The 27,362-nt window shown below is 39.1% G+C and overlaps 1 protein-coding gene across 2 annotated transcripts in view; it reads left to right on the top strand.

Annotated features, from left to right (window-relative positions):
• The first annotated feature begins 434 nt into the window (after window positions 1-434).
• ripor3 (RIPOR family member 3) overlaps window positions 435-27,362 on the top strand; it is a 56,241-nt gene continuing 29,313 nt past the window's right edge. The window contains exons 1-2 of one of the 2 annotated variants that reach the window (XM_080301198.1): window positions 435-492; window positions 16,042-16,134. The gene's annotated coding sequence lies outside the window, so the exon portion shown is untranslated. Of the gene's footprint in view, window positions 493-3,041; window positions 3,395-16,041; window positions 16,135-27,362 lie in introns of those variants that run through there. The other variant, XM_080301197.1, reaches the window with a different exon arrangement.

Raw genomic sequence — 27,362 nt, 5'->3', positions numbered from 1 at the left:
ACATAGAAAGGACTGTCAACCACACACGCACGCACGCACGCACGCACGCACGCACGCACGCACACACACACACACACACACATTAGTTTCACATTAAAACAGCACACTAATTAAATGATGGTCCAACATTCTATACTATCCAAAACTGTCCTTGAATAAACTGCAGTTGGTCCTAACAAAGATGAAAGTAGCAGCATGCAGACACACACACACACACAGACACACACAAATGCACAGTCAGCTGTTACAGAGAGTGTGTGATGAGGGAGTGGAGAAGCCGAGGCCTCCAGATACTCAGGATGGCAGCTCTCCACCCTTATCTCTGCCTACCATGCGGTAGTGTGTGTGTGTGTGTGTGTGTGTGTGTGTGTCTGTGTGTGTGTGTGTGTGTGTGTGTGTGTGTATGTGTGCATGTGTATGAGCCAGCTGAAGTAAATATCAGACTACATCTCTGAGCAAGCAGCCAGGTGATCACGAGTGTAGCTGTTCACGGTATGTGCATTTTTACATATATATATATATGTATATATATGTGTGTGTGTGTGTGTGTGTGTGTGTGTGTGTGTGTGTGTGTGTGTGTGTGTGTGTGTGTGTGTGTGTGTGTACATGCATCTTATTGAGATATGACGGAAACATTTTTGCATTTTAAACCTTAGTGGGTGTGTTTTTGGGTGTGTGCATTAATATCTGCCATATGTATATCAAATACTGGTAACTGACCCCCCAAGCCCAAACCCACAAAGCTCTTAATAAAGTTTTATTAACTTAAAACAAATCAGCCCAAATATGAAAATATGGAGTCGGACATATTCATCTGTATTTTTTAATAATTTGAACACTTGAATCATTTATGTTTTCCGATACTGAAGATCAAAATGTATTTGACTATCAGAATTTCTCTGTTGTTTGTTAAAAATAGATTTAGAAATACTTATAATTAATTTATCATAATGTGCATCATTATTGCCTCATTGTATTGCTTCAGCTGGACAGATTATCTTCAACACCAGTGGTGTAATCCAGCGGTCCCCAACCCCCGGGCCTCGGACTGGTACCGGTCCGTGAGTCGTTTGGTACCGGGCCGCGAGAGTTGAGGCTCAGGTGTGAAATGTGTGGTTTTCAGGGGTTTTTTTGGTTTTCAGTGTTATTTTGTTATCGTTTTTATCGTTAACTTGGTTTTCCTGGGTCTTTTCACGTGTGTTATGAATAAATCTTCTTTTTTCGGTACCGGTACTAGTTTTATTTTGTTGTATTTATCCGCGACACCTTAACGGCCGGTCCGTGAAAATATTGTCGGGCATAAACCGGTCCGTGGCGCAAAAAAGGTTGGGGACCGCTGGTGTAATCAACATCAGCAACACTGTGTACTGAAGCAGCTTCCATAAAAATGCCAAAAAGGCAAACTAAGGCTAAACACTCAGTGGTGTCAGTGCTCCTACATCAGGGCTTCAGCCACCAGGCTGATTTGGAGAATTTCACACAACAGCTTTTAGTTTAATTGCAACTTCAAGGGCTTTGGTCAGAGTGAGATGTCTTCTGAGGTTTTCACACAACAACAAGAAAAAACTCTGGGTTGTTCCAACTTTAAACAATCCAACATTTTTCAATTTGTGTTTACAGACTGCACATTTCTGTCTGATGGCTCTGTCAGCCTCTAATGTGGGCGTGCTAATAACACAAATAACAACAACAAAAACAACATAAGAATGTGAGACTAAAATGAGCTGCAAGGCAAGCAGTTTACCTGCACTGGGTTCAGCTTTACATTTCATCTCCTTCTTTTTGTGTTCATTTTTTAATGTTTTCTGGTGCCATTAAAGGGGAATTATCTGCACTTTGGCCAAACTGTGATCGCCTGAAATCTGAAGAATATTTAAGTGCGACAGAGATTTCTTTTTAATTAGAGTAATTTAAATTCAAGTGGGTCAAACCAGTAAAAGTGTGTAATAACCAACCGTATGCCGTGTGCAACTTGTAGACAGGTTGCTGTTTCCTTCTTTTAAAGGTTTTGAGTTGTTTTTTTGTTTGCTTTGTTGCATAAGTAAGATGTGAAAGTGAAAAAGAAGAAGATTTATATATTTATATACAAGTATGTGATTTAAAGCAAACCCCTCCCAGGTTATAAGTTGTTAGGGGTTTGTTGTCTTTTCTCGCCTTCACTCAATTTGGAGGTTCGCTCTCTCCACTCTACATTTACATCCAAGCGTATAGATGTGACGACTCTGCTTGCAGTGTTCAATGTTTATTTTTCTGAATGCATGGCCATCAGTCAGCACTGATGTATGTGGTCTGCGCTGGAGCCAAGTTCCTTAGTTTAAAGCCAAACATGATACTCGCCAAGCGCAGCTGGGGGAAGGGGAAGAAAAAGAGGGAATGGGGAAGAAGGAGGAGGAGGGGATCTTCTAAAAAATTTTCATTTGCAACTCAGAAAAGACAAAGAAAGTAAAAGCAAAGGGAAGTAACAGGGAAGGTGAAGTTAAAAGAAGAGCTTAAGATTAGAGGATAGTTAGAAAGGGAGAACACATATCACCCAAAGGAGAGCGGAAGGAAAACGAGAGATTTTGAGGTCATAAAATAATCAAAGTAGGGACAGTTTACGAGAGAGAGTATCACAGAGTCGAATGGAAGGAAGCAAGGAAAATAACAGATCAGAGATGGCAGAAAGAAGAAATGAAGCATCTAAACAATGACTGGAAAAGAAGAGAGGAGAAAACGGGAAGCTGGGAAAAGTGGAAACAGTTGATTGAAGGAGGAGGCATGAAAAGAAAGATACCGAATGACAAGTGTTGAATGTTCTGAAGAGGGGAGGCAGGCTGAATGCGAGAGACAAGCTCAGAGAGGGAGAAAGAACCAAAGTGGTTCAAGAAAAGAAATTTGTTTAACAAAAATCAAGGATGGGAGAGAAAGGGGTGATGAAGAGCAGGAGGAAACTTTGTCAGATTCAGTTAATGCAGCTAAAGGGAAAAAGGGCAGATTTTAAGTGCGGGAAGCCCTGAAAGAGGAGGAGAGAAAGACAGAAGAGGGAGTGGAGAGGGAACCGAGGGGGAGAAGAGAGGAGGAGAGGCAGAGCTGGAAAACAGTGTGTGACAGAAGAAGAGAGAGCAGATATGAGAAGGAGTGAGGAGACCTGAGAAAAGAACCTAATTCAGCATTGTGTTTCCAGCCAGCCTCTCACACTGCTGTGAAACCCTCTTGAGCTGCGCTGCTGCTGCATGACTGAACGCTATCAGTCCTGAGCAGGCAGCCGACAAACCCACACACACACACACACACACACACACACACACACACACACACACACACACACAAATGGATATGACTCGTCCGCTGAGGTGGTTTGGTGTGGTGGACTTGGAGTGACAGTTGGGAATAACTGGTTTCTTCGTCCTGTCAGGTAGGTTTAATATGACTTTAAAGATTATATTATATCATGTGGACTTATATTAGTGATAGTTTGTGTTTCTGAGCATTAACGAAGCATTAATGTGAAAGCTGAATGCCTTATTCTTGCAAAATTAGTCCAGGAAAAGTGTCTCTTTTTTTGCCTTTTCTCGTTGTTGATCTCTGGTTAATTTCTACCAGCCGACCTGAAACATTCATTAGAGTTAACATATTTCCATATCTGATATTTGATATCCCAACAAAAAACATTTGGAATCTGGTCTTTTAAGGGAAATCAGAAACTATTTGTATCAATATTTGTATGAAGATGCAAAATCTTTTTGTGTTTTTGTTTTTTTTGCCACAGTAAGGAAGATTCTCTGCTTGTGTAGCTCCATGTTGCCTGATTAGAGTTTTTTTAAAGCTAAAACTTGGTAGTTTGAGTGTTTTCCATGATATTTAGAACCAAAGAAAGATTTGTTTTTCATGCTGTTTGTTTTAAGCGTTTTCAAGTGTGGAAAAATACAGTGTAAATTGGGCAGGTGATCATGACTGTGCCTGGTTCCACCCGGCTTAGAGGATAAAAGGTCTCCTTAGAACATACACAGAACAGGGCAGGGATGCAGGTTTTCCAGGTTTAGCAGCCCAGAGTGGCCGGATATTGTTGGTCTCAGTCACAGTATCTTCTGAACTCTGAGTCAGTCTGTGACATCTGCATTAATCCAATGATTTTACAGACTTCTTTCCTCCAGTCTTTGCAAAATTGTTGCCGTGCATTTTTAGATTTTGTGTTTCTTATAAACATCTTTACCGAAAATAAAAAAAACTTTCTACACTTTTATTTTAACTGTCAAGGTCAGAGAGGTATTTCTGAAATGTTGATCACCAGATGCACTTTACTGTATACTGACACGGTGTCATCTCAGTTCATCAATTGCTGTAGTTTTGAAGCCACAGGCATCCTTTGGCACTGGTGCCCTGACACACCTGCCGTGACAATATCCAACCCAGTATCACAGCAAAACATGTAACAGACACTTTGCCATGATATTGAGTTGGGGTTGGGCAACCATATCAGATGGAGAGAGCAGACAGTCCTGCTTAAAGGAATAGTGTAAAAGTCACAAGACTGTCACCCACTGTCGTGCCATCTTTGTATTTTGCACTTCCTCTTTTGCTGTTTACCTGAATTGAGGCCCAAAACTACTTGGTTAGTATTAGGAAATGATTTGGTTTTGTGGTTTACACCCCTTCATAACTTTTGCTTCCTAACCTAAACACTGAAAATGATGCTTAAAGTCACCCAGTGGGATCCTGAAAAGTAAATATCTGGCAAACTGGGAGACCAGTCTCACCAACTGCAACCAGCGGGTCACGGCACCAACATCAAAGGGAACCTTATCACTCCCACTTATCAGTTTTATTGTGCAAATCCATTGTATTATATATCCTCACACTTAACCCACTTCCCCAACTCCTCAATAATATAGATAAAGATCAGCTACTACCAGGGGTTAGTACCTGATCTTCCTTCCCAGGTCATCACTAGCTATTTTATAATCTATTTTTACACATGCTCAAGTAGTGATGCATTAAACTGAGTAGTTAACTTCACTGTTACTCACCCTCCCAAAGCAAAGAGAAGCACATACACGGTGTTTGCAGCCTCCTTCTTTGTTTCTTGATCTTTCTTCAGCCTAGTACTGTAACTGGGTGTTTGTGTGGTCAAATATAGCTACTTACTACTCCTTCTAATACAATATCCTGTTTACTGTGACAATGTATAAGTAATCTGGCAGTAATTCAGTATCCGCTTCATTCTTGAGCATATTTTCAGACAAAGCCTGGCATCTGTTCAAGGTATCAGTGACACAGTTTGTGACCTTACATCTTGCATCAATGATTTTCTTTTTTCAGTTTTAAATTAAAACATCTCCAAATGTTTTCCCCCCTCTGCTCTTTTGTATTCTGTCCCGCCCTGTATCCTCATACTTCTCCTCCTCTCCACCTTTTCCGTTCCTTCAAATACATAAAGGGTATTTGCTCTCATAGACTTTCAGTTTCTCATGAACCCCCTCAGCGAGTGCAGCTCAAACTGACAAGCTGCCAGAGAAAATATCAACACAACAAGCCGGGTCAGAATCTGCTGCTCGCGTACCCTCACTCCACCCCTTCCTCCCACTCCCTCCCCTCTGTCCTTCTCCTCATTTTATTCTCCTGCACAGTATTTATGTCTCGTTCTTTTCTCTCTCACCATCTATTTCCTGGCTCCTTTGATTTTCGGGGGATTTTCTTAGTCCAAGTCTTCCCTGGTTTTGTTAAGTTCATGTGGTGTGTTGTGTGTGGCTTTGGCTACACGGATCATTAGATAGACGCAGTAGGAGGTCAGTGGTTCCATTGTGGTTGAATTAAATGCTAACACTTGTCACTGAGGAAAATGCGCCTGAGGGGATCAAGAGACACTTAACAATAAAGAAGGTGGTTGGGCTGTCTGTGTCGGTCACTCTTCCACATTTGCTGGTTCCACACTAATTGGCTCAGACTTCTGAACAATGGCAACATTAGTAGTGGGGACGCAGACTAGCATTTGTCTTTATGATTTAATGAAGCATGCAGCTATTTGGTATCGTTGTCGTCACTGTTTTGTTATCAGTCAGATTTACATTGATTGTTGTGTTTGAGGAGACTTTATCTAGCTGGTTTTGAAAGGATGGGTGGCAGAGGGGAGACTGAACGGTGGATTAAGCAGCTGACAGGTGATGAAGTCATTTTCAGCCTGCAAGTCAATTGTGTAGCTGTGCTGTGTTTGTCTCACGCTTTACCAAACGATTGCAGCGATGCATGGTTTAGTTTTGCTTGCTGAAAAGAAAGCAAGGAAGAGGTATGACATGACAACACTAAAACAACAGAAATGACATAATCTGCAGACATTTTTTTTTATTTAAAGAAATAATGTACATAAAAAATACCTAACCTGAGATAAACAAGTGTAAACTCACAGAGCGAAGAGGATCAGTTTTATACACGATTGCAGTCACTTATTTTCTAACCACTCCAGCGCACAGCAGTCTAGGAAAGAAATTAACTGTGTTTGTGTGATTGGATCAGATATAAATATAAAAACATACTGGGTTTAATTCTTCCACGCACGTGAGGGGTGAAGGTTGGGATATGTTTTCTGTGCCATTTTTTTTGTGATGCATGGGAAAAAGAAGAAGCTACTTAAATTCGGAGTGAGATGCTGATCACGCTCTTTAGTATTTCAAAATTTGACACTGGACTTTTGAGGAACATTTGAAGTTTGTGTGCCATATGTGTGTATGTGTTGGTGTTTACATGTACAAATCTGAGGTAAATGCTGCATGCGTGTGACATGTGTGCAGACGTACAGCTAAAACTGTCTGATGACTCCCCTTTTGCTTTGCCTCTGAACACATTAGTAACACTAACATCATGACATCACCCACCAGATGCTTTTACAGGACCCACGTGAGCACAGACTCACTGAAAGCTTATCTTGACCCATGCTCTGTGACCTCCAGGTTAGGTCCATGATCCCTCTGGAGAAAATGATGAACTGAAAGAAAAATCCACAGCTTGAAGAAATCTATTCCTCCTGCCCCACATGAAAATGTTTTGTTCAGAACATGATCTTTTTATGTGCCAAATGAAAGCCCCACAAAGCTGTTTATTTGCTAGCAAATAAATTAAATGTCAATTGAGGGAAGTAATCCAGAAGAGCAGATGGAAGCACTACACTGAGCCTGATTAATTACACCACAGTGACATGTTAGATTCTTTCTAGAAACATTTCTGGATGCGATGGACTAGCTTTGGCTAGCAGATCTATGCAAAGCTTCTGTTTTATCTTGCGAAAATTTGTTGGGGTTGATTTGAGATTTGTCATCTGTGAGTAAAAAGGAAAGTGAAAAATAGAGAAAAATGTCAGAAGATGTCATTAACCCACAGTTAATCTGTAGCTCCCTTCAGTATTGTAAAAAGAGTTTCAGCTCATTTATTAGCTCTGCGGCTACACTTTATTGCTTTGGTTCCCTCCTGCTGTTCTCAAAATGTTGTTACCGGGTTTAAAACCCAGTATGTTTTTTATATAAAACCCAATGTATATGCCACGCTCAGTGCCAAACTATGCACCAAATCAAGTGAAATCTTGAGACACACTGAGGTCATTTCATGTCAACTGGCCAAATGCTCACAGCCTGACCAGCTCTGATTTCCAGGGTGATGACACACATCTTATTTTAGCTTTCTAATGTTATTAGTTTGCTCACAAAAATATTTTTGTAATGAAGTTAGGGGCATTTCTGAGCCATCTTTTCTGAGCAGCATGTTCTTCCACTGGGCTGTCCCACTGTAAAAAATTCAAAGCCGATATGAGGATGAAGAATCCTGTGCTCAGGAGAAAGTAGAGTTAAGTGAAAAGAAGAGAGGTTTGACCATTCCTCTAACTTCATCACCAAAATATTTGTCCAAACAGGTAACAGCAGTAAGCTAAAATTTGGTAGTTTTCCTTGACAAGTGCATCATCACCTCGGAAAGTTTTTCAGGGAAGTGAGAGATGGTCAAGCTTTTACTTAAATTTGGTCAGTTGACATGGAATGAGCCACTAGAGAACAACACTATTCTTCTCGTGAGAGTTAGATAACATTTAGTGGTCAGAGATGTGCTAAATTAGAAGCTTGCTGCTCAGCTTTGCATTAACACTGGAAATGAGCAAGTCTGTATAAATACAATGTAACCAACACAGCATCACACATTGGTCATTAACTGTTTTCAGCAGATGTCATCAGCAAATGCAGGATCTGAATGGGACACTCAGGCACACTATAAATCCACTTTCATACCTCCCTGAAGCATACTCTGCATTATCTTGATGTTCGACTCTAATCTATGAACTAAATGTGATAATGTTTTTAATTAGACTTAAAGCAGGTGATTGGGAACATAAGTTCATCAGGAAATGTTTACTGAGGCCACAGAGCGAGAGTGCTGAAGAGTGGTTCTCAGGTCCTGCTCACAATAAGAAAAAAGAAGGCTTAAGGGACTGTACTGGCTTCACTTTTGAGACCTGGAAGATACAGCTATTTTTTTTTTTATATACAGTCTGTGGAAAGAAATAGTAATAGAAATAGCCACAGTGACTATCATCAGTGACTGACACATAATGACCTGATAAAATCAAAGCCCTGAATGAGTGGTATCTAACTCTAAAATTACAAAACAAAACCTCTGGGATCCCCACAAATGATTGGCAAGCTCGTGCTGTACATGTTATCATGCTGTAAGCTTCAGTTTATAATTATAAATGTTTTGAGAAAGAACAATAACAGATAGGCTTAAATCAAATTACCATTTAGAACAGCGTTTGTTCTTATCTCAAAACATCTGTATTTGCGGTTAGGACCTTCACGAAATCTTTTTCAGGACTAAAATGTGCTTTGAATTAATGGGGGAAATAATTCAAGAGTAGGAGTGATTTCTTTTGCAATGGTGGATATCAGATTATTGGAAGGGAATATTTCCATTGTTCCACGACCGCTCATATGTCTTTATTTTAGTGGGAGTGAAGACAAACACAGACTTTTTTTTTCTAAATACATAAAGGGACTTTTGTATGAAGTCTCTTAGAAACTTGTGTAAAAAAAAAACTACCCACTCAATCACTTAGTGGTTTCAGCTCAGCTAAACTGGTCTCTTAACTGGTTTTGGTCAGGTGTACTGTGCATGTATAAACAGATCTGTAGCTCTTACTGTCAGTACGTCATCCCGTTACATAACTCATGTTAACTACAGCGAAATACCCCGACGATGACTGGAATGTGTCGAGTTTTGACCTGGCGGCTGTGGTCGAACAGGTTTTTCAGCAACAAGTACTCTGCATGTGTTCATTGTCAGAAAAGCAATTATTTTTCATTGTCATGGCAACGTAGTTCCAGTATGGCTTTTTTGTCTTCAGATAAAACTGTTTGTTTAAACCCAGCTGGTAACTCTTGCCTGTGAGAACAATGTGTAGAAAATCATTTTGATGTGTCGCAAATTTAGGCGTCCCGAACAGTCAGGCTCACACACACTTGGCCCACTGTGGATTTTTTAACTGTTAACCAGCTCTGCCATATTTCCTGTCACAAGTCACTGCGCAGCGCTGACTAATAAACCAAGAATGCTTCAAATCTTTAAAAATAAGCCCTCTATTTATGTCCCCAAGGCTAATAGTGTTTTTATTGATAGTCAGGCATCTATTGCTGCACTCAGGGAGAACTTTTATTTACTACACTTCTTAATTTATTAGTAATTATGAAGTTTCTGATTAAAACTCGTAAAATGTGAGGAATCTCATTTCAATTAATCGGTAATTTGGAAGCACGAGTGCTGTTGGGGCTATAAAAAGGGAAGTTATTTCATACAGGATGTCTTATTCACCCATTCATTAATGTAATCACTTTTACATCTATGTGCTTTCTAACATTCATACTCCAGTTCAAGCACTTTTTTAGCATCATTACTGTATGTGCATTACTACAGTTTTGAGATACACAACAGTGTTAGTGATTGTTAATTCAATGACACTAAGGTTCACTAAGGTTCTAGTAGGTTACATTAAAACATATGATGAGGTTGTAGAAAATAACATAATGTTGAAGAGTTAAGAACTCGTATCAGTATTTGTGACCCCTTACAAACAACATTAATGTCAAGTTGGGACACTTTTGTTGCATTTGTTTGTGAGTTTTAAGCAGTTGCTCCAAAGAAAAAGTTATAATTTAAACTTTAATGGTTTAATTTTAAACTACAGTCAAACACCATTATACTATGGTATTATTATATTAATACTAGTACTATTCCACACAGAAAGAGCCAACATATTTGTGTCTCCATTTTCCCTCTAATCATCAAAAACTGTCACATTTATCTGAAGAACTTTTGGAGAGGCCTGATCTTTGCTTTGGGAGCCACTTAGCTGAATGTCATTGCTCTAAGCTGAGCATCATTCATACTTTTAGGTATGAATAGTAAGTCTTTTGTTTTTGTTTAAAGTTTTATAGAGCTTATTTCTCCTGCACACAGAAAGACATTAATATGCTTTTTTCACTCATAAACTCTGGACAACCTGCTGGAATCAGTTCTGGATATTTTCGTTAGTGATGCAGCAGGAAAAGCAGGGAACCTGTGAGTCAGGTGAGGGAGCTACCTGGACCAGTTAATATCTAATTTGCATTCTCACATGTCGCGTGATGTCTAGAAAGATTTGGGGTTGCAGTTCATGTGTAAAAACAACTTAGCGTACATGGACCTGACAGCATGCTCGGTGAATTACAGTCCTCTGGGGTCCAGTCTAACAAGATGGCGCTCATCAGTCTGATTCCACGACCTCTTAAAAATTGCAACTGTAGAATAAGCTGTGAAGCAATAACTAACTCTGACGTTCGGCTCCACAGCAACTTTTATTATTTTACCAGAGTTCAGAGCTACAAAATTACCTCACTGCTCAGACAAGATAGACATTATACATAAAGAAAATGTGTTTTTTCAGGTGGGATTTTTAACACTTTCTTGAGTGTTTTACTTCTCTTTAACTGTCCTCAGTTTTAAAGTTTTAAAATGTGAATAACAATAATAATAAAAAAAGCCCAATAAGACGAGTTTTATGACTTTTTTAGGTTGGAAATTATTGCAGGAAACCTCTGTAATTAGTCAGTAACCCTTCTTTTCACTCATTTTTATGTTCCCACAGTTACAGAAAGCTTTTAGAGCTGAGCGTATACGTCGGTAACAGCTGTATAATGGCCACAGTGCTGAACAAAGCACACATTGTACCTTACATTATAGTCACAGTATAGCGCAGCAGTTTGGGCGCTAATGCTGCCATAAACCTGTCTTGCACACTCATGCACAATTTCAAAGAAACAAGCAGAGCTGTGAGTGGATGTCAGCCTTTATTCTTACAACAAAATAAAATAAAAAATCTATAAACTTCACATTGCAGCTGAAAACATCCAAATTAAATTGTTCTAGTGCTTTCAAGAATGCTGTCAGGATGTTAGTAAGCTACAAAAAAATGAAGTAAGAGACCAACAAATTGGTCTGCATGCATTTGTATTGTTTCTTCAACACCAGAGCTTTACAGACATTTAAACCAGCATTTGAAGCCTGTACAAATACTGTAATGATGTTATGTCTTTAACTACACAGACATGATGCACAGACTTGGTTGGTTGTTTTTAAAGGCTTTACAATAATCTTCAAGCCCCACGAGTCTATTATAACAAAACACACTGCAACTCCCCACCTCCTTCAGCACAGACAACCACTCAGGGTCAAAGGTCAAAATGATGATATTCTCCTTGACAGGTCAGCAGTTTCAAAAGCGTTCCAAATACACTGTGGCTATGAAGATGAATGTAAAGGTCAGTCTCATGCTAAGTAGAGTGTGTGTTCTGTGTTTTCACAGCACTACGCCTAACACTGACAATATGATCATAATATCTTTGTGATCTTTTGTGTCCATATGGAGGGGTATGTTTTATTTTAATCATTTCTAAGCATATGGCATGGAGGCTTTTCTGTTTGCTGTTGATAGATGATAATGTGTGCCTCTGTGTTAGGCAGATGGACAAAAGCGATGCATGGTGTACTCAGCAAATTTATCCAGACGACTCAGTAAACCTGCTTCTCGAAGCTGCTTGGGCATACAGCGTCTGCAGAATTCATATTAAATCTAAGTGAAGCTAGAAGTTAAAAAATATCATGCTTTTTTTCCTTTATGGAGGTTACAGAATCCCATGGCAGCACTAACAACCACAGCACATAGTAAGCTTTTTTCACCTTTTTTTTTTAAAACAGCATGTGAACTTCCTCTGCAAATAGCACCTATACTTTTTATTTCATGCATCTCTGTTCTCTGTGATTGAGTGCCAGTCAATTAGGCACATGTGCTCACTATAGCAGCCTTTCAGAAACCTGGTCATGACTGCACATAGATAAGAAAGCATCTGTGTTTTTTGTTGTACCTGCTGAGGAGAAAAGAGTTAAAGTGAAAACATCTCTTTGCTCTTGCTTGACTCGGAGATACAAATTACAGCTGATCTGAGGTTAAATGAATAACAAGTGTTGTGTTTTAGGTTGGATTGGGAGCCTCGATGCCCCCCACAAGTCCCATTTGTCTGAGTGAAATGCTTACAGCCTCAGGAGGCAGAACAGGAATTTCCATTTCATGCTTGGCTGAAGTTCCAGATTGGCCAAGCTTACACCACAGGGCCCTTTCAATGGCTTACATTATGACAAGTGAAATCAATCATTTGAAAGGAAAAACTGTACTAAACGCCTTCCTATATATCAGATCTAAATATAAAATCTGAAATTCCTGATTTCTTTAGACATTTACCTCCATGTGTAATAGAGGAACTGGAAGTGACAGTGACATGATAGCGCAAACATAAGCTCAGAATAATGCGTAGGGTTAGTTTCTCTTATTCACAGTAGCTAGCGTATGGCTAGTGTCGAAGGTGTTTCTGTAGGATTATTAGAAGAGGCTAATGCTAGGGAAATATTCTCATGGTTAGACGAACCAATGCAAAGCCTCCATTTGGATTCATTAAGAAATTATGATCACCATTTAATTCAGAGGAGTCAATAAAATAAAATAACGGGTGGCCGTACCTAAACCTTCAAACCTGAAAATGAACTGATGAGTGGAGTGGACACCAACAGAGAATGTCATTGTATTAAATAACAGCCAATTAGTCATTACACAAGTTTTGAGCATTTAAAAAGAAGAGGTCAAGTCTCCACCTGCTGTCTGTGTGAACGTATGAGTGTGTGCGTGTGTGTGTTTGTGTGTGTGTGGGTTGTGTTTTCTAGCAGAAGTTGCTCCCTGCTGGACTGAACTCGCTGGCCTCACTCCCTGCAGGGCCACTGGGTATCAAATACGACACAACAAGTTCCCACTGTGATCCTTATTCTTATTTTCTTTTGTGTGTGTGTGTGTGTGTGTGTGTGTGTGTGTGTGTGTGTGTGTGTGTGTGTGTGTGTGTGTGTTTGCAAACTTTTCAGTACTTTTCAGCACTTCATATTTTCTCTCACGAACCACGGTTGTTGTTGTTGTGTTTCAAAAAAGTTTATTCAGGTGAATAGTGTCATGGTTCATTGTGATGCAGGTTCATTAAAATTTAAGCTTATCTGTTAGTCATCCAACAATCAGAATGATGATTTTATCTCTGATTGCTCAGTCCACAGGCGTGTGTGTTTTTGGGCACACACAAAAAAGCCTATAAGCATGTGAGATAGTCAGATCCTTATGTACAAAGTACTGCATGAATAAGGCTGATAATGATTTGTATTTGCACTTTAATTGGTCAAATAAACTGGAAAGTACAGCCTTAATGCAGCCATTTGTCATTTTAATTAACATGTTAAGTGAAATAAATCTTTGTTAATGTAGCAGAATCCAAACTTGTTTAACTTTTAAGGCTGATCTCTAGAAGCCTATTGCTAACTTTAAGTCAGTGGTTTAAAGTTATTGAATCTTAAACCACAGTAACATCTGTGAGACCCTTTGGTGCCGTAATCTCATGCAAAGTGCTTCCTTCCCCATCTTCTGCTAAAATCATCAGACTGTGTGGACTCAAGGTGCTTTATTCTGCAGGCTACAAACCCTTAAATAAAAATATTTTTTTTAAAATACCTACACTGTCTTTTTCTGCTCTTGGTTCTGTATGATGTCAGAGAGAGCAAGTCTCACTAAGATTGTTCAAGTTTCACAATTTAATTCATAGAGGCCAAGAATACAAAATAAGGAAACAGAAATGAGCTCCTTTCATTAAATAACTGCATGATGGCACAAACATAAGTTTGAATGCAGGTGCTGGGTCCATATGTGCTTTTTACATGTACAGATTTGAATTACAGATTTTGTCTTTACTCAGCACTGAAAAGCAGGACTGGTCTTGTCATTAAAACAGTGTGATATATCACAGCTTTAAATTCTAACAAGCTTCCACCGGTAGTTGAGGTAAATCTCAGTCTCCTGCCACAGGACCCTCCGGTATCATGTAATACATCTGCTATGAGCATCTTTCCTTCCACGTTTTGTTGAATCTATTAGTGTCTTAAATCAACAAACCAGTGTCTGCAGCATATGGAAAGCTAAAACCTACAGAGGCAGTAGACTCAACACAGAGTCAAATTTATCTCTAAAGATAAAATACAACAGCTGATAAGAATTTCATTTGTTCTGAAGTAGTTGTTATATAGAGGCACAAACACGCACAGAGGATTAACATACAGTGTGCAAACATAAATTTATACTTGAACTGGAGAAGAAAAAAATAATCCACGTTATGTTTGTACTGGAAAAAGTGATAGAAAAACGTGTGATTTTGCATAAAAATTGAAACTCTACATTTGTGCGGTGTGTTGTTCAGCATGCTTGGAGCTCAGTTTAGGTGGTGTAGACAGCCAGTTTAATCAAAGAGGAATACTGTGGGGAGTTTGTATGATTACAAACCCAGAGCTTTTCCACATCTTGTCCTCCTCTTCCTCTCATATCCATTTCTTTCTTTTTGTGTCCCTCTCATCAAAGATCAAAAAATGTGAAAAGAACGACAGAGAGACACAAACTAGGAAATAAGAATGCAGAAAAATGGAAATAGTTACATTTCACTCTTAGTTTAGTCCATATAGACTAAATATGGATTCCCTCTTGCTTTCCACTCACCTAAAAAAAAACTTACTGTAGAAATACTGGGGGTCTGTCAGGTAAAGAGGGATAAACAAACAATGAAAAACATGTAGAAAAACACAAAACTACATCTGAGAGAGCATTAAAGACCATTAAAGCTCATGGTTGGCCTGAAGTCAACCTCCCCTATATTTCTAAAAAGAAATTTAACGATTTGCAAATCATACAGCAAAGTTCAGATTAAAGTTTCATTGAAGATTTACAGTTTATTATAGCACTTGGCATATCATCTTAAGGAAAAAGCTCTAGCCTTGTGCTGAATTTGACACCAAAGATATCGTTGGGTCAAAGGAACCCACTGCCCTGGTTTAAGTTATATTTATACAGTAGATTCTAGTTTATTCACATAAATGGTAAGTTTTACACACACACAAACAAGTCATTGAGTTCCACAGGGTTCTGGTCTAGGACCAATACTTTTTTATCTTATGCATGCTACCTTTGGCAATCTTATTATAATATACTGCATACAGTTTAATTGTAGACCATACAAAGCTTTAGTTACATATATGACAGCAAACGAAACAAATGAATATGTTCGGTACAAGGAGATTATGTATAACATTGCAACAACTGACCAGACCAAGTGAAGTGCTCTGAGATTTTCTGAGTTCTATGTTGGAGATAAAGAAATATAAACTTAAACGACATCTATTGAGTTGATTTCAGTGTTTGTGGTGAAAGAACTGAAGCGGTTCATTTTATTTTTCAAACAGATTCTGCCTTTTCTGAGGTTCAGGTCAGCTTAAAAATGTATTCATACACAGCTACTGTGATCAGAAACAGGCATTTGTGGATTGTTGATCATGCATGAAAACAGCAGTGCTTTTAAAGCATGACAGTTTCATTTTCATTCTACACTTTACGGCAGACTCCAACCTTTTTTCATTTTCTTATTGTTTCAGTGTTGTATGAAGATGCGGTGACAGCAGCTGGAACTGAGCCCTGACAGCTTTACAGCTTGGACGTCTCCAAAACAGACAAAACAGGACAACAAAGTAAGAACAGAAAGTGGCAAACTGGCTCATGTTAAAGCTTTTTGTCAGTTCACGATAAATCCTTCTTCTATCTGGATCCTGCTGCTCCCATGAACAACTGGAAGTTAGCCTGATAAACATAAACAGCTTGGATTTAAGTGTAATCCACATCTGGATGCCAAAGTTATCTTCGCCATTGCTCACATAGTTCCACACCAAGCTGTTTATTGATGAACATAATCAGTTCATCAACTGGCCGGTGCACACTGATGTAAACAGTCACTGTGTGTGTGCACATCTGTACAAGTGTGTTGGGCCAGACAGATGTTTTTCATCTTTTGAAGATCAAGTCAAATGTGCACGCAAGCATGCCTTTGTCTTTGGCAGGGTTGTGTATGTGTGTGCTGGAAAGTACAGATGTTTGTATCTTTGAGGATGTAGAGAAACCAGGCAAGTGTGCGTGTGTGCGTGCGTGTGTGTGTGTGCGTGTGCGTGCTCGTGTACATGGATGTTAGTCCAGATGTTTGTATCTCCACAGGAAAATAGAGATGTACGCTGTGTGCGAAAGAGTTTATGTCAATAGATTTAAGAGATTAAATTACTTCAGTCTTTTAATCTTTGCCCTATCTCGGTCTAAACACACAGGAACCCTGGATATCACCGCATAACACAACACACAGCAGGGAGAGAGGGCTGGGGTTGAGCGACAGGCACCAAGAGAGGACTTAGGGAGGTCCACAGAATGAGGTGGAGGACAAGTCAGTAGTCAAAAGGAAAAGGAAAATGGGAAATATTCCTAAAAGTTACCAGTGTCAATATAATAATAATAATAATAATAATAAACTTTATTTATAAAGCACACTAAAAAACCAAGGGTATACCAAGGTGCTTGACAAAAATAAAATAGGAAAAGGGAGATGGGAGGGAAAAGAGAAAGGACCTGGCACGTATCAATTATAAAAACCTTGACAATCATAAGATATAAAAGTAGTTCACAAGCATAACGGATAAAAATGTACCAACGCACACCAAGTGTTAACTAGGTGGAAAGGCAAGATAACAAATAAGTCTTCAGCCGTGATTTAAACAGTGGCATAGAGTCAGACGCCCGAATAGCAACAGGAAGGTTGTTACAGCAAACGCGCGGTCACCGTGAGACTTCAGCCGAGAACGAGGTTGCTCCAGAAGAATTTGGGTAGCAGATCTAAGTGCTCTGACAGGAGTGTGTAACCTGAGAAGCTCATTGAGGTAGCTCGGCGCCAAATTATTAATGGTTTTGTAGGTGAAAAGTAATATTTTAAATTGAATACGGTATTTAATTGGAAGCCAGTGCAAGCCAGCAAGAACAGGAGTGATGGAAGAAAACTTCATATTTTATATTATTTCCTGATATAGAAGTTGTGTGTCTTCATCTGTCTTCTTGGTGTCTTCACATAGTGTAGTTTTGTTTTTTAAACACAGAAGACTACAATCAGATTTCTGTTCTTACTGCACTCCTGCAGCAAATAAATATAACTGTATTTTTACTTGTCACAGTGAAAATGAAAACAAAAGAGAAACTCAAGCAGACACTGTAACTGCATCATATAGATAGGATGCCAAACTATCCAACAAAGGTACAAAAAAGAGATCACATCCATCCATCTTCAGAAAGACAAAAGAAGAAACATTAAATTCACTAGCTGGGCCCACGTCCTCAATTTAGGTTTGACAGTGTTTATAGTATTACCTACTATAGTACTATAGTATTACCTACTAGGTGAATGCTCGGACATGAATTAAGCTTCGGTTTGGGGACTGCCAACAGCTCCCGGGACTGGCAGATCCCCGTGTACTAAATAGGAGTGAAGAATTTAAAGAACTGAGAACAAGGAGGGAGGGAGGGTGGGGCACGTAAACGAGAATGAACAGTTTGCAAAACTGGGAAACCTATATAGATGACAACCGGAATGAGCATGTTTGGAGAACTCTATGCATCCATCCATCCATCCTCTTCCATTTATCCAGTTCAGGGTCACTGGGAGATTGGAGCATATCCCAGATCACCGGTCTGTCACAGGGCTAATGCATGTTGAGAGACACTCATATTCATGCCTGTGGCCGATTTCGAATCTAAAGTACCGTTATGTGATATTTTGTTTGATCAAACATGTTACTGTGGTGACCTGTCCAGAGTGTACCCGACCTCTCCCCCTGTGGGAGGCAGGATAGGCTCCGGCCTCTTCCAGTGGAAGAAAATGGATGGATGGATGTTACTGTGTCAGGCGTGGCAGTAATGCAGCAATTAGTTGCCTCCTCTCAAAAGGACAGTTCTGGGTTTGAGTGTAGCGGCTAGGTGATACATCTGTGTGGTGTTTTTATGTTCTCCTGGAGTCTGTGGGTTTCCTCCCGCAATCCAAAGACATGCTTGTTAGATTGGCAGACTGTGCCCAGGGTGTTGCCTCAAATGAAATACATAATGTATTTAGGCTGGATTTAGTTGTCTCCTATTGATTAATCATTTCCATATGAAAACATCTGAAATACAACAGATCACTGGGTTTCATAATAATTTTTTGCCCATGTTTTACTGCACTGTGGAAACAAACATTGTCTTCAAACCTTTATTTCATAAGCAACATATTTTTGAACTATCTTCCTGAAAGGTTGTTTTTTAATAATTAGCTGGTATTTTTTTATGTCAATATGTAATAAATTCAGTGTTTTAAAAAGTTTAATGTACTTTGGCTCTAATTAAAAGAATTACGAACTTTCTAGTTGAACTTCAGTTTTTAATGGGGACAAAAAAAAAGAGACTTTGTGAAATGGGATGTGTGAAAAATACTCAACAACCAATTTTTTTATTTTGTGTAAAGTTTGTTTCACGTTCTTAGGTATAAGTTGTAGTTTACAGTTAAATCCAAAACATTCAATCAAGAGTAATGCTTGTAGATAAATTAGCAGGAAAATGCAGGGTAAATAAGGCAAAATGTTGTCACGACTTTCTACTAGTATTTCCCAACTGAGTATTTTACCCCCACTGACCCCCTCGTTAATATGTGTCGCCATCTCTCTTTCCTAACATGCCCATCCCTCCTCTGCTCTGCAGACTCTCTAACTCTAAACAGTTTGACACTTTGACAGAGCAGACTGTTAGCTGATGTCCAGCTCCGTGCTAATTCACTCACTTTTAAAAACAATGGTTCAAATGACCTGAAAACAGAAACCTCAGCATGTGGTATGGACACGAGGGACTGATTCTGCTAAATGATTAGAAAATTAGTCACCGGCAATCGTAGCACTGCGATGCTTTTAGATGTTTATGTTATTCAGACTCCTCGCCAGGGAAATGGCTACACACCAAAACAGAAAAGTGTGACATATTTACCCTGACATAATTCTCTCTTCCTTTGTTCTCCACCCTCTGATTATAATGGGAGAATTTATGATGTCTCAAGCCAAAAATTCCCCATGTGGATGAGTCGGCCAGAAAACAACCAGATAAGTCGATTTTGCAAGCAGGAATTACTCAAGACTCGATTATTAAGTTCACAATTAGGTGGTTTCTAATGGGAATGGGAATCATTGCCTGTAAAATGTATGCTGTAGATGGAGGGGAACTCGGCACCCATGGAGCATTAAGTTTTCTAATGTGTGAATATTTGCAAAACTAAACCTGATCAGGTAGTTTTTATACCTACAGCAAACCAGAGCACTCCACCGGTTTATCTGATCAGTTATCTGAAGTGGAGACACACCCATCTGCGTGTAGAAACCAGGAAAAGATATGATAAATTTTTCTGTGAGGACAGATTATTGTGATAGTTTAGTGCTTCCTCTTTCTCCTAAAACCATAGGATCATGCTTGGCATCAGAGTGTACCCAAAATGTTTTGTGAAGAGCACAGAAAGATAAACAGTGGGGGATATTGTGTTTATACTGTGCTAGTTTGCTTTGCCCGTTGGTGGCTGGGTTCTTTTTTCTTTACAGAAAAAAAACATTTTTCCCCAAGTGGATGTGGGAAAAATGCTTCATTTTGTTTTTATTCTGTAACGTCTTTATTCTCTAACATCCAGTTCACCACTCCATCACAGGGAGAACACAAGGAGTCAGACAATCATTCATGCTCACATCCCCAGTATCAGACCACACTGTTTTGGGTTTTGCCACAGCACGGTGTAGATGTTCGAGGAGCTGCAGCAGTCTGCAGCAGCACAGCACTCATTACATTACTGAAGCTTACAGGAGACAGAGTAGGTTAAACACCCAGCAGCTACGCTTGCTATTTTAGGAATGTCATGAGCTAACAGTGTGTACGCATGTGCACCTCCATCCAGAACAACATAGTTCTTCACCCTGGGGGACATGAGTCATCTCTGACCTCTGACCCCTTCAAAAAGAGCCAGCCAATTACATTTCAGCTGGAAATGAGCCAGTAGTGTCAACCAGTGTCAGTGATGATCTAAAACCAGACATAAACAGCTTAAGTATTAGCAAATGTTTCAATTTAAATAGAAGATAATTAAATGTTTCAAATCCCATCACACTATCTTTTTTCTCATCTTGCTGAAGAATCTCTTTCATCTGCTGATTTATCACAACTAACTGCACTAACACAACATTCACAGATTCGTAGGTTTGCTCTCGAGAAGATAAATGATTCTTTGTGGTTCTTGTTTACTTGGAAATTGGATGAAAATCCCCGAGGAGCATTCAAAGTAATTTAAAGCGCTCCTCTAATTATCACGGATTATATCTGAGCCAGAGACTGTTGGGAGTTAGCAGAGGGCGGGGAAAATGATGGAAATATATATTTCTATATAAAAAAGACAATTAGAAATAAAATAAATAAATAAAGCTAAACAAAATAAAGAGGGCAGAATGGAAGAGTAAAACTAGAAAACATGTTTTCTCTAATGACTAATGCACAAGAGACAAGACAAGGACTGAACAGGAGAAAACAGAAACCCGCACACTAACCAGAAAGAGGTCTCTAAACAAAAGGCTTAAAGTTTTGCAAAGGTAAGATTCAATTCGTTAAAAAACTTACGTGAATGACTGCAATGTTTGCAGTGATGTGCATGTGTGGCTTCTTGTAGGTTATAGTAGGTATGCACCTCAGCTGTGTTCAAAAGTCATTCTGGAAAACACTGAGAGCTTATTTTGTTGTGTTTGAATAAGAAATTGTCAAAAACTACAAGTTTGTTTGTTTATTTACCTTTTCTAAATAAAATTTGGCTCACGTGGTTAGAAGACAGTTTGCCATGGAATCGCTCTCCTTGTCCTCATCACTCGACCAAAGTAAACTTGAAAGGCCCTCAGTTACACCCATTCAATAGTCTAAATTAAAAAGTTTGTTGAGATGCTGACACAGTGAGTCAGCATCTCAACAAAATTCAGCACCACAGTCAGAAATCTCTAAATGCCAGAGGGTGCATTTTAATAACAGATATTGCATCGTCTCAGTGCTGGGATGGAAGCATGTCCATGTCATGTGTTGCAAAATCTGTGGAGCTACAGAAGAGGTTCTGCCAGAGAACCTCCTCTAATACCGCATGCACCCCGACATCCTGCAACTGTAAGTGATGGTTGCAAAAAATTAGCAAATGCAATTCAAATTCCGCTTTTTAGGCCTCCTGAGAAAGAATGTGTTCATAGGATGAGACATGCCTATGGTCCCATAACTCTTCAGGATTTCCTATACATCCCTTACAAACGTGTCTTATCGATGGCGCTCGCTTTTTTCAGTGTGATCGACAAAAGTAACAGAAGACTACAAAGCCAAACCCGAGTGAATGTGGAAGTGGAAATGAGCTTAATTACGGCGAGCAGAATGAGAGTGATTACCAGTGAGCACCAACCACACTTAAAACACGCTGTCAAACAACCACACCCTGCAGGGGAGGAAGAGAAAGAAGGAAATTAAATCCTTCTGAGGTTTGCATGCAGTTTGGAACTCTCTCTCTCTGTGTGTGTGTGTGTGTGTGTGTGTGTGTGTGTGTGTGTGTGTGTGTGTGTGTGTGTGTGTGTGTGTGTGTGTGTTTGGCATGGTCACAGAGCTGTTAGCTTGCAGCAGACCCTCACAAGGGGCCTGCACATCATGTGTGGTAGAAGACACGCACATATACACACAAGCAGACACATTATGTGTTCACATCCACACACACTTAAAAACATACAAAACATACAAAGGCCCCAACCTCCCACCTTCACACTGCATGGGACCCAGTAAACCACTTGCAGGTCACAGCAAACTTTTTAAGACCAGATGGCACCCCAGCCTGGTCAGATATGCTCAGATACCACACACACACACACACACACACACACACACACACACACACACACACACACACATTTCTCCCCCTTTGTTCCCCTTCAAATTGTCTTATCTGTTGAGGAATGTCTCTCCCTCATTTCTCATTCAAATCACATTCCAGACATAATTTATTCTTTGTTCTTTTCTTGAGTACAAAACAAAACAAAACAAAACCCAAGCCTTTAATTACAGCATTTTCTTTCTTATTTGATTAATATAATTTTCCACTGTTCTCAGTTTCATTTGCTCAAGTTGTTCCAATAATTCATTTTTCAATCACAGTGAAACGTGTAGATTTTGATTCCCAACAACAGCTCCAGCAGCTGCAGTCAGTGGCCTGCACCGCCTCCAGCTAACAAGCAGCTAATTAATCATTGAAGAAATCACTGGTGTGAGGCCTGGCTGAATGGAAACAGAAAGGATTTAAAACTGATCATAAAATAAATAAACAAAATAAGAGTGCAAATAATGTAATTTCATGAATAAAAACTACAGATGAGAAATAAATTGGGCTTGTTTGTGTTTTTTACAAAATAATAATGTGGGCGAGGCTGATTAGCTAACTTGATAACAACTTGGGTTTCACGCATTCATGGGCACTGTATTTATATTCTGTAGGAGCAAAAGTGATTAGAAAATCATACGCTGGGGAAAAAAATCTATAGTTTACCCAAGAGATAAGAAAGAAACAGCGAGGTTGTTGTCGCACGCAGCTCCTCATGACCAGAGATGGGCAGTAACGCGTTACTGTAATCCGATTACTTTTTTCAAGTAACTAGTAAAGTAAGGGATTACTATTGCAAAAACGGTAATTAGATTACCTTTACTTTCCCGTAGGAACGCTGCGTTACTGCGTTACTAAAACCGTGATTTTTTTGCGAGAATGTCTCATGACAGTGACATAAGCGAGTGCTACGGTTGTGACAACAACTGTGTGCAGATCAACAATGGATCATATATCGAGTGCGGGAGAGAGTATGAGCGTGCAGCGTTTAAAGCGTGGAACTACTGACCTTACTTTGAGTTTGATTCCATAAAAAGTGACAAAAACATTAGTGTCCATTAGCATTGTGCGTGGGAAGAAAACATCTTTTTACAGCGAAAAAAACCCCTAAACTTCCAAGCAAGCTCCGAGTGCGCTATGACGTAATGGAAAATTCACAGAGAAACTGCCGTATCCTTCCACTGACCGCTGCGGCACACCTGCACCAGGGTAAACCTCCGCCTACCCAACTCCTGCTGTACAGGTGAAAATAGAGCAACAGGACCGCTAGTCTTTGATTTTATTTATTTTCTGCTGTGTTTTACTTGCATCTATTTGAAAGAGTGAGTGTAAACACAAAAAAAAAAAAAAATTTATGTGCTGGAATGTGCAGAAAATAGGTTTAAATATTAAACAAATTTCTTCCAGTCAGAGAATGTTGCATATAATTACATTTTTGCTTGATGCATAAAGTTAAAAGATTAAAATTAATAAAACTCTAAAAGTTTTAAAAAGAGACTTTTCCATTTGATTACATTTTGTATGATGGATTATGCAGAAAAAGTAGAATTGGGCTGAAAGATCTATCGCTTTATCACCTATTCAGGTTGTAAATCGTGTTTTTAAAAAGTAACTAAGTAACTAAGTAATTAATTACTTTTGAAAATAAGTAATCAGTAAAGTAACGGGATTACTTTTGGGGGGAAGTAATCAGTAATTAGTTACTGATTACTTTTTTCAAGTAACTTGACCAACACTGCTCATGACACAGGTCAGTCACTTTGTATTTCAGGTTTGATGCAGCTCATTTACCACAGCTACATGAACACAGCTATCCAAACACAATAAAGTATAATTAACATTTGAGTTTAAGTTTCAAGCAGATTGGATCACAGTAGCAAACTGATAATAATAAATGATAACTGATAATAATAAATTATAAATTATTTATAATAATATAATTATGATAATAAATTATTTATAATAATAAACCAACTAGAATATCCATTTAATCTCTACTGCTTATCCAATTCAGGGTTGCAGGGGGCTGCAGCCGATCTCTATCTGTCTTAGGGCAAGAGGCAGGGTACACACTGGACAGGTCACCAGTCTATCATGGGGCGAACACATAGAGATGACTACTCACACGTAGAATCATCAGTTAACCTAACACTAACTGCATATCTTTGAACACTCCAGGCGCCGGCCTTGTGCTGAATTGAACTCAGGATCTTCTTTCTGTGAGGCAACAGTGCTAACCGGTACCGTGCTGCCATTAACTAACTGGCTATAATATTATTATTTTTAATGTTTTAATTAAACCTCTGCTTCAACATTAAAACTTTTTGTTTTGGAACAGCGGTCGTGAACGTACAAGTAACAAAGGTGGTCAAGCACACAAATGAATGCCTCATTATTTTTAATCTTTAAGCTGTAGAGCAAAATGTTCAGTTTCGTTTAATCGGCATCAGTTTTTTGTTTGATTTATTTTATGTGCTAATTACAATTACAGATGTGTCGTGGTTAACACATTTGGTTGAAGTGAAAGGTTGTTGGTTTGACTCCAGCTGGAGACACAAATCCTTCAGCATAAACCTCTGCCAAAACAAACATGTGAAGCTACCTGCTATAGCGATCTTTTGTTGCAGGAAAGTATTTTACAAGAAAATACAAATTTTTATGGGTGAATGTGTTTTATGTGTCCACATGGGAGCAACAACTGTAGAGAAATGATTCAGCAAGAGGTTCTGCTAGAAAGTATTACTACATATAACGCCCATCCTGTGTCCACGTCCTTAATGGAGTTGAACATTTGCCCTGTCGGGTGGCCGCATTTTGCCTGTCAGAGAACTGTCTTTCTTGTTCCTCTTGCTGCTAAAGTAGGGAGTAGAGGTGAAAAATAAGGACCTAGCAGGCTGGCCCATACTCACAATTACTACTGACTAAAAAGCACAGCAAGGTGCACATGCAGCTTTATAAATCAGACAGGAAGAATGCGCATTCATATTTCTGTCTCAGCTTTGGTCATGAATCTGCACAGTTTTATGTGTCACAATTTGTTTCCACAGACTGGATCTGAACTTTTTCCAAAAACTTTAAAAGTCTTCTCGTGGATGTCCAATAAAAATGCAGTTTTATTGTCATGTGGAATGTAGAATTACTGTCTAACATCGCTCTCAGTATGCCAGATTTCTGTTTGTCAAACAGGCCACTTTCAGCCATCTAAGGGTAAATCTCAGGCTCGAAATAAGTTTTAAAATTAAGAATAACATGTGCAGTCAGAGCATACGAAGTAGGCCAGAGGGTCAGATGTAGCTTCTTACTCTTCTTCTACTCTGGCTCTACTTAGGCTCTTTCTCACTGTAAACACTTAGAGTCTATGTATCGCTTAAACTGGCAGTTGCAACATCCAGCAGCCTCAGCTGTTCATGTCAGTGCGACCCGGATCCCTTTAAGCAGCACATTTACAGAAGTTCAGGGTGTGTCAGGATTTTAAACATTGTTAAAGGGGATCTGGGACATTTCTTGTCTGTGTGATTTTTATATTCTCCACAGATGTTCAGCATTTAACTGGTTTTTTGGGATGTATCATATTACGCCGTTTAGAATTATAACTCTTCTTCGGCCTCTAGTTTTCTTTTTCCAACAATGATCTAATATTCCGTTTTTGTTTCTTGTTTAAGTTTCATTATGCTTCACTGTGCATTATCTTTTACTATCACAACCCTGCGTCCTCCCCTCTGTAAGTCTGTCTTTTTCTGCCACACATGTGGTTGATGTTTGGTGGTTCGAAAGAGATCAAATTTAAAGTTTAGAAAAAGTAAAAAATGCAATTTAATCAGACTAATCTGAAGGTTTTTAAAGATGATTTTTGTGCTCTTTACTAATGTTGCGTGCTCAGCCAGCTGCTGTAACAGAGCAGACAGGTGGAGAAAGGTGTAGTATGTGACTACTGAAACAAACTTTTTGCTTATGCTCGGTGTGTGTCACATTCTTTGCCTGTAACAGCTGGTTAATGTGGCATTCAGCCAGAGTATATAATTCTGCTTCAAACTGAGAAATGACAAACACTCTCCATTTGTCATTTCTTAAAGCATCCACTCAGCTGTCTGTTTCTTAAAATGAGCTTTAAAAATAGAAAGAAGAACAAAGCTTCGGTTTATAGTAACTGTACAGCAGTGCAATATGGCCCTTCAAATGCTAATGTCGAGTCTTAGCTTAGCAGCAATTTTTATTTTTATTTTTTTACATTCATACAGTGTCAAAAATCCACCAAAAATAATGTGCACGTGCATATCTTCCTACTTCATGTAGTACATCTTTTCCAACTCATTTATTTCAGCAGTTATTGCATATTTGTTAACAACTTAAACAGTCTTTAAAGGCTTCGTAGGCATTGTGTGTTGCTTTTCTTTGCTCCTTTGCTTTCCTGTTGGTCAGTTTATTCACAGATATGAACTGTATGTGTATTGCTTCAGTTTTAACCCCAGACTGTTTGCCTCCATTCGTCGTCGCTCCATTTGTGTAACTTGGTGTCTCGCTGCGCTTCATTCTCCACTCCTCATCCCCTGTGTCACCTCCTTATGTTTTTTACTGCATGTTGTTCTGTGAGTTATGGTTTCGGGTTTTGTTTGTTACTAGTCTTCCCAGTTTAGGTTTATGTTTAGTTCTGTCCTCGCCTTTGTTATTTTCACCTTCTACAATAAAGCTCCCTCGCATCACAGCAAGTGCCTGCATTTTGGGTCCTTTCACACAAACACCACACGACTGCTGCCGCAGCCGTGACATGAAGTTCATTTGTAAAACAAATTAATACTTCTGTTTAAAGCCGACCTTTTATACTTTTTTTTATTTTCTGTCATACCTATCTGGTCATAGTGTTGAATGAGCAAATCAAACATGCCGAAAGTTTTAAATAATGAAGCATTGAAATCTGCTTTAGTAGAGTCCAAGGACAAAACGAGAGCT

Source organism: Astatotilapia calliptera, chromosome 5 (genome assembly GCF_964374335.1).
Source record: "Astatotilapia calliptera chromosome 5, fAstCal68.1, whole genome shotgun sequence".
Classification (NCBI taxonomy): domain Eukaryota; kingdom Metazoa; phylum Chordata; class Actinopteri; order Cichliformes; family Cichlidae; genus Astatotilapia; species Astatotilapia calliptera.
This window is presented reverse-complemented; position numbering and strand designations above follow the sequence as displayed.